At 39.8% G+C, this 13,844-nt stretch overlaps 1 protein-coding gene across 1 annotated transcript in view; it reads right to left on the reverse strand.

The window, feature by feature from the left end:
* Positions 1-13,844, reverse strand: part of ZNF704 (zinc finger protein 704) — a 251,943-nt gene that overhangs the window by 192,331 nt on the left and 45,768 nt on the right. The gene's annotated exons all lie outside the window — the stretch shown is intronic.

The raw sequence follows: 13,844 nt of genomic DNA on the forward strand, positions 1-13,844 counted from the left end.
TCAATTCCCACCTATGAGTGAGAACATGCGGTGTTTGGTTTTCTGTCCTTGTGATAGTTTGCTCAGAATGATGGTTTCCAGCTTCATCCATGTCCCTACAAAGGACATGAACTCATCCTTTTTTATGGCTGCACAGTATTCCATGGTGTATATGTGCAACATTTTCTTAATCCAGTCTATCACCAATGGACATATGGGTTGGTTCCAAGTCTTTGCTATTGTGAATAGTGCCACAATAAACATACATGTGCATAGCAGCATGATTTATAATCCTTTAATATCATGTCTCTATAGCAGCATGATTTATAATCCTTTGGCTATATACCCAGTAATGGGATGGCTGGGTCAAATGCTATTTCTAGTTCTAGATGCTTGAGGAATTGCCACACTGTCTTCCACAATGGTTGAACCAGTTTACAGTCTCACCAACAGTGTAAAAGTGTTCCTGTTTCTCCACATCCTCTCCAGCACCTGTTGTTTCCTGACATTTTAATGATCGCCATTCTAACTGGCATGAGATGGTATCTCATTGCAGTTTTGATTTGCATTTCTCTGATGGCCAGTGATAATGAGCATTTTTTCATGTGTCTGTTGGCTGCATAAATGTCTTCTTTTGAGAAGTGTCTGTTCATATCCTTCACTCACTTTTTGATGGGGTTGTTTGATTTTTTTCTTGTAAATTTGTTTGAGTTCTTTGTAGATTCTGGATATTAGCCCTTTGTCAGGATGGAGGTTCCAAAATGGCTGAACAGGAACTGGTCGAACAGGAACAACTTCAGTCTACAGCTCCCAGCGTGAGCAACACAGAAGATAAGTGATTTCTGCATTTCCAACTGAGGTACCGGGTTCATCTCACTGGAGCTTGTCGGACAGTGGGTGCAGCCCATAGAGCAGGGCAGGGCATCACCTCACCCAGGAAGTGCAAAGGGTCAGGGAATTCTCTTTCCTAGCCAAGGGAAGCCATGACAGACAGTACCTGGAAAATTGGGACATCCAACCCAAGACTGCGCTTTTCCTACGGTCTTAGCAAATGGCAAACCAGGAGGCTATATCCCGCGCCTGGCTCGGAGGGTCCCACACCCATGGAGCCTTGCTCACTTCTAGCACAGAAGTCTGAGATTGAACTGCAAGGCGGCAGTGAGGCTGGGGGAGGGGGGTCTGCCATTGCTGAGGCTTGAGTAGGTAAACAAAGTGGCGGGAAAGCTCGAACAGGGTGGAGCCCACCACAGCTCAAGGAGGCCTGCCTGCCTGCCTCTGTAGACTTCACCTCTGGGGGCAGGGCATAGCTTAACAAAACGCAGCAGAAACTTCTGAAGACTTAAACATCCCTGGCTGACAGCTTTGAAGAGAGTAGTGGTTCTCCCAGCACCAAGTTTGAGATCTGAGAACGGACAGACTTCCTCCTCAAGTGGGTCCCTGACCTCCGAGTAGCTTAACTGGGAAACACTCCAGTAGGGGCCGACTGACACCTCTTACAGCTGGGTGCCCCTCTGAGATGAAGCTTCCAGAGGAAGGATCAGGCAGCAACATTTGCCATTCTGCAATATTTGCTGCTCTGCAGCCTCCGCTGGTGATACCCAGGCAAACAGGGTCTGGAGCGGACCTCCAGCAAACTCCAGCAGACCTGCAACTGAGGTCCTGACTGTTAGAAGGAAAACTAACAAACAGAAAGGACATCCACACCAAAACCACATCTGTACGTCACCATCATCAAAGACCAAAGGTAGATAAAACCACATAGAAGGGGAGAAACGGAGCAGAAAAGCTGAAAATTCTAAAAATCAGAGCGCCTCTTCTCCTCCAACAGAATGCAGATACTTGCCAGCAATGGAACAAAGCTGGACGGAGAATGACTTTGACAAGTTGAGAGAAGAAGGCTTCAGACTATCGGTAACAACAAACTTCTCCAAGCTAAAGGAGGAAGTCTGAACCCAACACAAAGAAGCTAAAAACCTTGACAAAGATTAGATGAATGGCTAACTAGAATAAACAGTGTAGAGAAGACCTTAAATGACCTGATGGAGCTGAAAACCATGGCACGAGAACTACGTCACACTTGCACAAGCTTCAGTAGTTGATTCGATCAAGTGGAAGAAAGGGTATCAGTGACTGAAGATCAAATGAATGAAATGAAGTGAGAAGAGAAGTTTGGGAAAAAAAGAGTAAAAAGAAATGAAGGAAGCCTCCAAGAAATATGGCACTATGTGAAAAGACCAAATCAATGTCTGACTGGTGTACCTAAAAGTGACAGGGAGAACGGAACTAAGTTAGAAAACACTCTGCAGGATATTATTCTGGAGAACTACCCCAAACTAGCAAGGCAGGCCAACATTCACATTCAGGAAATACAGAGAACAACACAAAGATACTCCTCGAGAAGACCAACTCTAAGACACATAATTGTGATATTCACCAAAGTTGAAATGAAGGAAAAACCGTTAAGGGCAGCCAGAGAGAAAGGTCAGGTTACCCATAAAGGGAAGCCCATCAGACTAACAGCAGATCTCTCGGCAGAAACTCTACAAGCCAGAAGAGAGTTGGGGCCAATATTCAACATTCTTAAAGAAAAGACTTTTCAACCCAGAATTTCATATCCAGCCAAATTAAGCTTCATAAGTGAAGGAGAAATAAAATCCTTTACAAATAAACAAATGCTGAGAGATATTGTCACCACCAGGCCTGCCTTACAAGAGCTCCTGAGGAAGCACTAAATATGGAAAGGAACAAACGGTACCAGCCACTGTAAAAACACACCAAATGGTAAAGACTATCGATGCTAAGAAGAAACTGCATCAACTAACGAGCAAAATAACCAGCTAACATCATAATGACAGGATCAAATTCACACATACCAATATTAACCTTAAATGTAAATAGGCTAAATGCGCCAGTTAAAAGACACAGACTGGCAAACTGGATAAAGAGTCAAGACTCATTCAGGAGACCCATGTCACATACAGAGACACACATAGGCTCAAAATAAAGGGATGGAGGAAGATCTACCATGCAAATGGAAAACAAAAAAAAGCAGGGGTTGCAATCCTAGTCTCTGATAAAACAGACTTTAAATCAACGAAGATCAAAAGAGACAAAGGAGGCCATTACATAATGGTAAAGGGATCAATTCAACAAGAAGAGCTAACTATCCTAAATATATATGCACCCAATACAGGAGCACCCAGATTCATAAAGCAAATCCTTAGACAACCACAAAGAGACTTAGACTCTCACACAATAATAATGGGAGACTTTAACACCCCACTGTCATCATTAGACGCATCAACTAGACAGAAAGTTAGCAAGGATATCCAGGAATTGAACTCAGCTCTGCACCAAGTGGACCTAATAGACAGCGACAGAACTCTCCACCCCAAATCAACAGAATATACATTCTTCTCAGCACCACATCAACTCATTCCAAAATTGACCACACAGTTGGAAGTAAAGCACTCCTCAGCCAATGTACAAGAACAGAAATTATAACTAACTGTCTCTCAGACCACAGTGCAATCAAACTAGAAGTCAGGATTAAGAAACTCACTCAAAACCACTCAACTACATGGAACTGAACAACCTGCTCCTGAATGACTACTGGGTACATAAGGAAATGAAGGCAGAAATAAAGATGTTCTTTGAAACCAATGAGAACAAAGACAAAACATACCAGATTCTCTGGGACACATTTAAAGCAGTGTGTAGAGGGAAATTTACAGCACTAAATGCCCACAAGAGAAAGCAGGAAAGATCTAAAATTGACACCCTAACATCACAATTAAAAGAACTAGAGAAGCAAGAGCAAACACATTCAAAAGCTAGCAGAAGGCAAGAAATAACTAAGATCAGAGCAGAACTGAAGGAGATAGAAACACAAAAAACCGTTCAAAAAAATCAATGAATCCAGGAGCTGGTTTTTTGAAAAGATCAACAAAATTGATAGACTGCTAGCAAGACTAATAAAGAAAAAAAAGAGAGAAGAATCAAATAGACAAAATAAAAAATCATAAAGGGGATATTACCACAGATCCCACAGAAATACAAACTACCATCAGAGAATACTATAAACACCTTTACACAAATAAACTAGAAAATCTAGAAGAAATGGATACATTTGTAGACACATACACCCTCCCAAGACTAAACCAGGAAGAAGTTGAATCCCTGAATAGACCAATAACAGGCTCTGAAATTGAGGCAATAATTAATAGCCTAACAACCAAAAAAAGTCCAGGACCAGACGGATTCATAGCCAAATTCTACCAGAGGTACAAAGAGGAGCTGGTACCATTCTTTGTGAAACTATTCCAATCAACAGAAAAAGAGGGAATACTCCCTAACTCATTTTATGAGGCCAGCATCATCCTCATACCAAAGCCTGGCAGAGACACAACAAAAAAGAGAATTTAAGACCAATATCCTTGATGAACATCAATGCAAAAATCCTCAATATGATACTGGCATACTGAATCCAGCAGCGCATCAAAAAGCTTATCCACCATGATCAAGTGGGCTTCATCCCTGGGATGCAAGGCTTGTTCAACCTACGCAAATCAACAACTGTAATCCATCATATAAACAGAACCAAAGACAAAAACCACATGATTATCTCAATAGATGCAGAAAAGATCTTTGACAAAATTAAAAAGCCCTTCATGCTGAAAACTCTCAATAAATTAGATATTGATGGGACATATCTCTAAATAAGAAAGAGTTAGTTATGACAAACCCATAGCCAGTATCATACTGAATGGGCAAAAACTGGAAGCATTCCCTTTGAAAACTGGCACAAGACAGGGATGCCCTCTCTCACCACTCCTATTCAACACAGTGTTGGAAGTTCTGGCCAGGGCAATCAGGCAGGAGAAAGACATAAAGGATATTCAATTAGGAAAAGAGGAAGTCAAATTGTCCCTGTTTGCAGATGACATGATTGTATATTTAGAAAACCCCATTGTCTCAGCCCAAAATCTCCTTAAGCTGATAAGCAACTTCGGCAAAGTCTCAGGATACAAAATTAATGTGCAAAAATCACAAGCATTCCTATACACCAATAAAAGACAAACAGAGAGCCAAATCATGAATGAACTCCCATTCCACAATTGCTTCAAAGAGAATAAAATACCTAGGAATCCAACTTAAAAGGGATGTGAAGGACCTCTTCAAGGAGAACTACAAACCACTGCTCAACAAAATAAAACAGGACACAAACAAATGGAAGAACATTCCATGCTCGTGGACAGGAAGAATCAATATCATGAAAATAGCCATTCTGCCCAAGGTAATTTATAGATTCAATGACATTCCCATCAAGCTACCAATGACTTTCTTCACAGAACTGGAAAAATCTACTTTAAAGTTCATATGGAACCAAAGAAGAGCCCGCATTGCCAAGACAATCCTAAGCCAAAAGAACAAAGCTAGAGGCATCATGCTACCTGACTTCAAACTATACTACAAGGCTACAGTAACCAAAACAGCATGGTACTGGTACCAAAACAGAGATATAGACCAATGGAACAGAACAGAGTCCTCAGAATTAATACCACACATCTACAACCACCTGATCTTTGACAAACCTGACAAAAACAAGAAATGGGGAAAGGATTCCCTATTTAATAAATGGTGCTGGGAAAATTGGCTAGCCATATGTAGAAAGCTGAAACTGGATCCCTTCCTTACACCTTATACCAAAATTATTTCAAGGTGGATTAAAGACTTAAATGTTACACCTAAAGCCAAAAAAACCCTAGAAGAAAACCTAGACAATACCATTCAGGACATAGGCACGGGCAAGGACTTCATGTCTAAAACACCAAAAGCAATGGCAACAAAAGCCAAAATTGACAAATGGGATCTAATTAAACTAAAGAGCTTCTGCATAGCAAAAGAAACTACCATCAGAGTGAACAGGCAACCCACAGAATGGGAGAAAATTTTTACAATCTACCCAGCAGTTAAGATTTTAACAAAATCCGTTCCAAGGCCATATCATAAAGTCAGAATAATTTTTCTCATCATTTGTAACTAAATGTAATGATGATTCAGGTGGGAGACCAACATAAAATTAAACCTCAGTGAACTGAATCTTGTTACTTTAGACTTTGTGATAACTGAAAAAGGAGACTGAAGCTAAAGAAAGGTTTTTGTAAGGTAATTAGTACTGTAAATGAGGACTGGAGAAAGCCAGTTAAAGTCCCACTATACAAAGATGAGTCTATCTGGTAATCTGGAGCCTCACTAATCAGTGGGGTGTATTTCAAAATATGCACAATCATGAGACATTTCATGGGCCTGTGATACAATCCATTTCCTCCGGTTGGGTCATCTGTGGAGTCAGTAAATCTTCACTCTCCCATTTAAATAGAATATGTGCTTGTTTCTTTTTAATTTTAGGTATGAGAAAAAGCACAAAGGTTTTAATCAAATAGATTTAGATTTATAGAAGCTAAAGTCATAAGTATACATCACTTTCAGAATACAAGGAGAATAAGTGTGTTTGATAATAGCAGAGACTGGTAAAGGAAGGTATTAATGACTAGAAATTCTCAGACTAAAGGAAAACTGAAATACATGCGTGCTGGAGTCACGGCATCTGCCCCAACATGAGACTTTCCAGAGTCTGGGGATGACTTGGGCCTTGGAATCCATTTGGCTGGCATGGATCTTTCCTATGACACATAGAGCACTACACAGAGCTCCATTCTCATCTTGGCCTCTCCTACCAGGAAGAAAAGAAGATTCTCTTCCCATGGCTTTTCTGTCAGACATACACCCAGCTCCACAGGAAGATGGTCACCCACTTTGGTCTACTTGTAACTCATTAAAAACTCACAATATTTCTTAGGCTGTATTAATGAAATCAAATAAAGATAAAAGAAAATCTATTGTCTGTTTTTAAGTGTTCACTGTTTCGATGACATCAATATACAATAGAAAGACAAAAAATATTTCAGACTTCCACAAATGAAATAAATGATAAAAATGTGTTTAGAAAATCAACAAATATAAGGACAAGTATGTTAAACATCCATCATTAGTCAATGCTGTGCGTAACTCTCTTTACCTGGAGGTGGGGGGAAAGGGAAGAGTTTTTCACTTCTCCACCAGTCCATTCCTAACCTATGTTACAACAAGAAAACTCTAAACAACAAGCATAAAAAAAGAAAACAAAGGCCTAGTTTTGATGATTATAAATTGCTTCTAAGTGTCAAGTATCATGTTAATTAAATATTTAAGTATTCACAGTATTAAGTTGAAACAAAAATTGACATCCATGCCTCCCTTGGGGCCAAATGCATTCGTTAAATGAATTCTATCCAAAATTTAAAGGAAGGAAACAACATTACAGGAAGTCTAGCTTTTAGCTTCAAAAATGTAGGGAAAAAAAAACCCTGAAGCAAATTAATGCAAATAGAATACATTCCCTATAGAAATAATAACTGTATGTCACGCTCTTAGCCAAGGATTCATAATAAAATATAGTAATATAAAACAAAGCAATCTATAAATCTTCTGTAATACTTTCTAAGTAAAAAATTAGTCTCTCAATAGTAATCAGAGAAATTTAGCAATGTAACAGATTTTAAAGAAAATTTAGCCCGGACTTTTTATTTAAAAGTAGAATTAAAATGACCAAAAGGGACCAAAATACATCTAGAGATGAGTAAAATATTTTGGACACTATGAATCATGGGTTCCACCATTTGTAATACTAGCGGAAGGGGTAAATGGCAGATGTAGATACTCGTTATGTCACTATGCTTTAAAGCATGTATATATGTATCACATGTTCTTTTTAATGTTCTTTTATTCATATCAATTATTATTTTTAAGACACAAAAAATGACAGCTCATAGGAGAGGAGAGAGTAGAAAGCATATATAACATCAAGTCTTAAGAAGCTGAGCTCAGAAATGGCCCAGAGAAATAGGGTGGTGGCTGGAGGGGATGATGGACGAGAAAGCATTTTAAGACAGGAGGTAAAAGAGTATGTTTGTATACTAAGGCAGAATGGAAAAGAAGGGATGACCAAGGGCTGGCAGCAGCAGTAGAAGGTGACAAGGCTCATCCAGCTATTGCAAATGAGAACTGACTGGAACCTACATTAGCTTAACTGAAGAAAGAAGCAAAAGGAAAATATAATTTCCATTCATATGAGATTTCCAGAAAAGACAAATCTACAGAGATAGAAAGCAGATCAGTGATTTTCTGGGGCTGGGGGTGAGAGCAGGAACTGACTGCAAATGGGCATGAGAGAACTTTTTGGGGTGATGGAAATGTCCTAGGACTAGACTGTAGTGATATTTGTATGAGCAGTAAGTTTATTTAAAATTATTGAATTGTATCTTAACAATGGGAGGAATGCTATGGCATTTAAATTATACCTCAATAGAGCCGAGGAAGGAAGGATAGAAGGAAGGAAGAAAGGAAAGAAGGAAGGGAGGAAGGAAGGAAGGAAGGAAGGAAGGAGGAAGGAAGGAAAGCAGAGTAACTATTGATATAGAGGGTGTGTTTCTTTCTCTTTTTTTTTTTTTTGCTACGGACTCTTGCTCTGTCACCCAGTCTGGAGTGTAGTGGCACAATCTCAGTTCACTGCAACCTCCACCTCCCAGGTTTAAGCAATTCTCCTGCCTCAGTCTCCCAAGTAGCTGGGATTACAGGCACCTGCCACCATACCCAGCTTTTATGTATTTTTAGTAGAGATGGGGTTTCACTGTGTTGGCCAGGTTGGTCTTGAACTCCTGACCTCGTGATCTGCCCACCTCAGCCTCCCAAAGTGCTGGGAATACAAGTGTGAGCCACCACACCCAGCGTAGAGGGTGTATTTCTAAGAATCCCTAGAAACAAAAATTTGGAAATTGTGATGCAAAGAGGTAGCCACCAAATGTATGGATCTTAAAAACAAAACCAAAGAAAACAAAATAAAACAGAGGTGGCATGGCAACCCAAGCTGCTGCAAGCAGTTGTGTATTATACCCTGAACAAATGAGGCTAAAATTCAGTCCCCATTCAAGCCATATCCCCAGGCTTCCTTACTTTGGATGAGGCACATTTTTCTGATTCATGCACCTAGAGAGGAACTTTTTGTACTTCATCTGTCCAAATAGGGTGTTTTTATTTATTTATTTTCCCAATTTGTACAATGCCCTGGTGATAAAACTGTTCCTGGTGATCTGCAAGGTCTAGGCTAACTTAGCTTGCTGCTTCTTTGAAGGTGGTATCAATTATGTGATTCATAAATATGAGCTGATATTCTTGTTAATGGAAAACTTGAGACAATCTGAAAAATCACTCTATGCTATAGGTCCTAAGCAGGGAAAGTGTTCAATGATAGAAGACAGCCAGAAAGAACAAAAAAAAACATCTGATTGGAAGGAGAGAACTCAATAGCAGCATTAAAGCTGGTAAGGGCAAGAGAAAGAAGAAACAGTATGCACAGCACTAACAAATGAAGATGCTCACCTTTAGGGATAAATGGGGATCTACCAAAGAAGGGAGGGCTTCTCAAAGCTATGGGATTCCTTGTAAGGACCAGGAAGAGAACAGAACATAGCTAAGAAACTGACGGCTTCCTGTAGAAGAGAGACCTAAGTGGCAGGGAAGAGCTGATGCTGATGTTCAGATTAATTTCCCCCACATTAGGATTGATTTAAAGAACTTGCTTTCCCAACACTGTAACTTCTATTGCTCATCAGCACTTCGTAGTCACATTGTACTACACTAGCTACCATCAAATTCCTTCTCCCTACCCAAACAGAAGCTCTTCATATAGTGTATCACAGACATACACATTAATTTCTCACAAGGGAACAAAGCTTCAATGTTCAATTATATGAGAATACCACCAATTACTGAGTTAACGGACAAATAAAACTCAGAATTTTCATTCCAATGAGCAGCTTTTGTTTTCCTAGAAGAAGATAAACAGTGTATATATAAATATGATATACTTGGGGAAATTGCCATTTTTTTTTTTTAACAAGAAGTTAACAGTATCTATTTAAGTCCTGAATTTCTCTAAATGGTATCCTTTGCAAATCCGATGCAACTTCCTAAGACGGACTGAAACTCATCATTTCTTCTTGATACAAAAACATCTAGTTTCCATAGGAAGATCATAAGGGCGCATCAGAAAAGAGGATGTCTCTGACTTCAGCCCACTTACTTGACCAAACCTTCCTTCTGCCTACACTCAGGTACATTCCAGGCCACCTTAATCCTCACACCCTTCTTACAGATTTACAGTAATAAAATGCTAAAAAGCATGTGTCAACACTCAACTTTTGGAAACTGTCCTCAGTTACTCATCTCAACCCAATCAGTTTTGAGGAGTTGGCTCTGGAGATTAACAGGATTTCCAGGAATAATCTGAAAACAACCCGTTTGCTTTCTGGGGCTTTCTGGGTAGTAATAGTTTAGACATTCAAAAAAAAAAAAAAAAAAAGGCATGAAACTTAGGCCACAGCAAAAACCACTCTTAGCAAACAATAGGATGCTAGTAAGAGGACCACTTGGCTGAGCAACTCTTTAAGGCCCTTCCACTCACCAGGAAACCATAAAATCACACCTGAAGAAGTTTATAAAAGAATTTTCTTATATTTCAGATTATTTTCCCCCACATTAGGATTTAAAGAACTTGCTTTCATAACACATAATAAGACACATCACAATTTGGTGACTGATGACAATGATACATCAACCGCTGCGTGGAGTGCAAATCAGACCCAATAGATTTAAAATATGTTACAAAAAGATAAGCAAAACTGATGTTAACAATAAAAACATTTGATTCTCTCAACTTAAAATATTACTGCTGGCCGGGCCCTGTGGCTCATGCCTATAGTCCCAGCACTTTGGGAGGTTGAGGCGGGTGGATCATGTGGTCAAGAGATCAAGGCCATCCTGGCTAACATGGTGAAACCTGTCTCTACTAAAAATACAAAAAAAAAATTAGCTGGGCATGGTGGTATGCATGTGTAGTCCCAGCTACTCAGGAGGCTGAGGCAGGAGAATTGCTTGAACCTGGGAGGCGGAGGTTGCAGGAAGCCAAGATCGCACCACTGCACTCCAGCCTGGTGACAGAGCAAGACTCTGTCTCAAAAAAAAAAAAAAAAGAAAAAAAAGAAAAAAAATTACTGCTAAGGATCATGTTCAAAGAAACACCAGAACCTCAGAATAAACTGATAAAAAAATGACACCCAAAAACAGTCAACAGAACTCTACTCCTTATTTTAGATTACATTCTTCAAATTTCATGCTAGGTACACAGAAAAATATGTTGGTGTCATATCTATAGTCCTAATGAATGGCTATAATAGAACCATTCATTTAAAAACAATAGATTCCAATTACTAGCCCATTGATTATATTGTTCCCTTAGCCCTCTGAAACCAATGAAGTGTTTGTTGACTGCTTTTTTCTTAAGTACATACATTATTTCTCTATACCAAGACAGAGGAACTGGCTGATAAAAATCAGAATGGTTTGGTGGTAGTGGTGATGTAACCATAATAGGTCTGTTGCCCTATGTGCATGGTAAATCAATACACCGAGACACCAGGTTGCACTGGTTTAATCACAGGGCTGCCAAACAAGGAGATAGGAGGAAACCTCAAATCTGTCTGCCAGAGGAGTTTGGGGATAGGGTTTCTAAGGGTTTTGGAATTGGCCAAAGTGTGGAGATTGTTGACATCTGTTGTTCTACTGGAATTCAAGATCTGTTTAAGCAATTCTTAAATGGAAGCCTATGATTCTAATGTCAGAGGTCCTATCTATCTTGAGCAAAAGCCCCATGATTCTAATGTCAGAAATCCTACTAGCTGGGCACGGTGGTACATGCCTGTGGTCCCAGCTACTTGGGAGGCTAGGGTGGGAGGATCACTGGAGCCCAGGAAGTCAAGGCTGCAACGAGCCGGATTGTGCCACTGCACTCCAGCTGGGGTGGCCGAGACCCTGACTCAAAAAAAATTACAATTACCACAAAAGAGAAATCCTATCTACAGGTACAGTGGGGGTGCAAATAGTATCTAGTGTTACATGACTTTCAGTTACAAAAAAAGTGAGTCAAAGGAAACCCAAATTAATGCTTAATTCCAACAATATTTCTGTCAAAAATTCTTGTTAACCCCGTGAGGGCAGCTTCAACGATGGAGCAGGGAGTAAAATTCAGCATGACAGAGTTGAAGCCCTGTGTTATGTTTTGGCATCTTATGTTCAAACCATGCAACTACACTATCTCAGGTATCAGTGTTGTTAATGCTGGGTTTACTACAGCAAGTTTTGTTTTGTTCTGTTTTTACTTTAAGTTCTGGGATACATGTGCAGAACATGCAGGTTTGTTACATAGATATACGTGTGCCATGGTGGTTTGCTGCACCTATCAACCTGTTATCTAGGTTTTAAGCCCTGCATGTATTAGGTATTTGTCCTAATGCTCTCCCTCCCCTTGCCACCACCCACCCCGACAGGCCCCAGTGTGTGATGTTCCCCTCCTTGTGTCCATGTGTTCTCACTGTTCAACTCCCACTCATGAATGAGAACATGCAGTGTTTGGTTTTCTGTTCCTGTGTTAGTTTGCTGTGGATGATGGTTTCCATCCATGTCCCTGCAAAGGACATGAACTCATTCTTTTTTATGGCTGCATAGTATTCCATGGTGTATATGTGACACATTTTCTTTATCCAGGCTATCACTGATGGGCATTTGGGTTGGTTCCAAGTCTTTGCTATTGTAAATAGTGTACTACAGCAAGTTTTAACTTTAATCTGTTGACAATTTAATATTCAACAAAGCATGACTTGGCATGCTGCATGGAAGATTAGTCAGCAGCACATTTAGGATGGAAAGTTATTGGAAAAGTTGGTAGTGGAAGACTGGCTAAAGTTTCAAGCCTTTTATTAACATTATGCAAGGGAGACACACCACTTCGGTATTTTTTCTAAAATCCTTTCTGAAAAGGCTTGGATAGAAACATCCATTTCTGTAAGTCCAATACTAAATTTAACCTCAGCTAAATTCATTTGTATATTTTTCCCAACCATATGGTAAGGACTGTAAACCAAAATGCATGAGACACGTCTCAATCAATTTAGAAGTTTATTTTGCCAAGGTTAAGAACCTGTACTGAAGAAAACAACATGACACCACAGGAACAGTCTGTGATCTGTGCCTCTTTCTCCAAAGATGATCTTGAGAGTTTCAATATTTAAAGGGGGAAAGTAGGCTGGAGGGGAGAGAGGGAGGGTAGGTAATCCACATGCTGCAAGAGAGAAGGAGCAGGGAGGGGACGAGTCACTTACATATTCGCCTTGAGCTCAGTAAATCAGCACTTCACACTAGATAGGGTGAACAAAGAGTAGCTACATGTGGAGATATTTAACCTTAATCTGTAGCTATCTGCTAAGGAACAAAAGGAAAAGCAGTTTCCTGCATGACTCAGCTTCTAGCTTAATTTTTTCCTTTTGGCACAGTGAATCTTCCTTTCACAGGACAGAGGGAAAATCAATTATCAGTGTGGGTTGATCTTATTGAACTTAACTTCAGGATACAGAATTTCAAATATCACATTAGTTACTTTGATATTTTATTTGTTTTACACAATTCAAAGTTCAGCTCACCCATTCACACCTAATCCATGTAGAAATCCTATGAATTTTATCTTCAGAATATATCTAAAATCCAATCACTTCTTACAACCTCCAGTTACCATCCTGGTTAAGCCGCCACTGTCTCTTACCTGGATTTGTACAATAGTCTCCTCCCCGGGGCCCTGTTTCCACTCCTGCACCACCTCCCCTGACCCCCAGTTCCTTCTAAGGGTAGCCAGCCTTATCTCTTAAAAGTCAGAT

Source organism: Trachypithecus francoisi, unplaced genomic scaffold (assembly GCF_009764315.1).
Source record: "Trachypithecus francoisi isolate TF-2019V2 unplaced genomic scaffold, Tfra_2.0 Lachesis_group7, whole genome shotgun sequence".
Classification (NCBI taxonomy): domain Eukaryota; kingdom Metazoa; phylum Chordata; class Mammalia; order Primates; family Cercopithecidae; genus Trachypithecus; species Trachypithecus francoisi.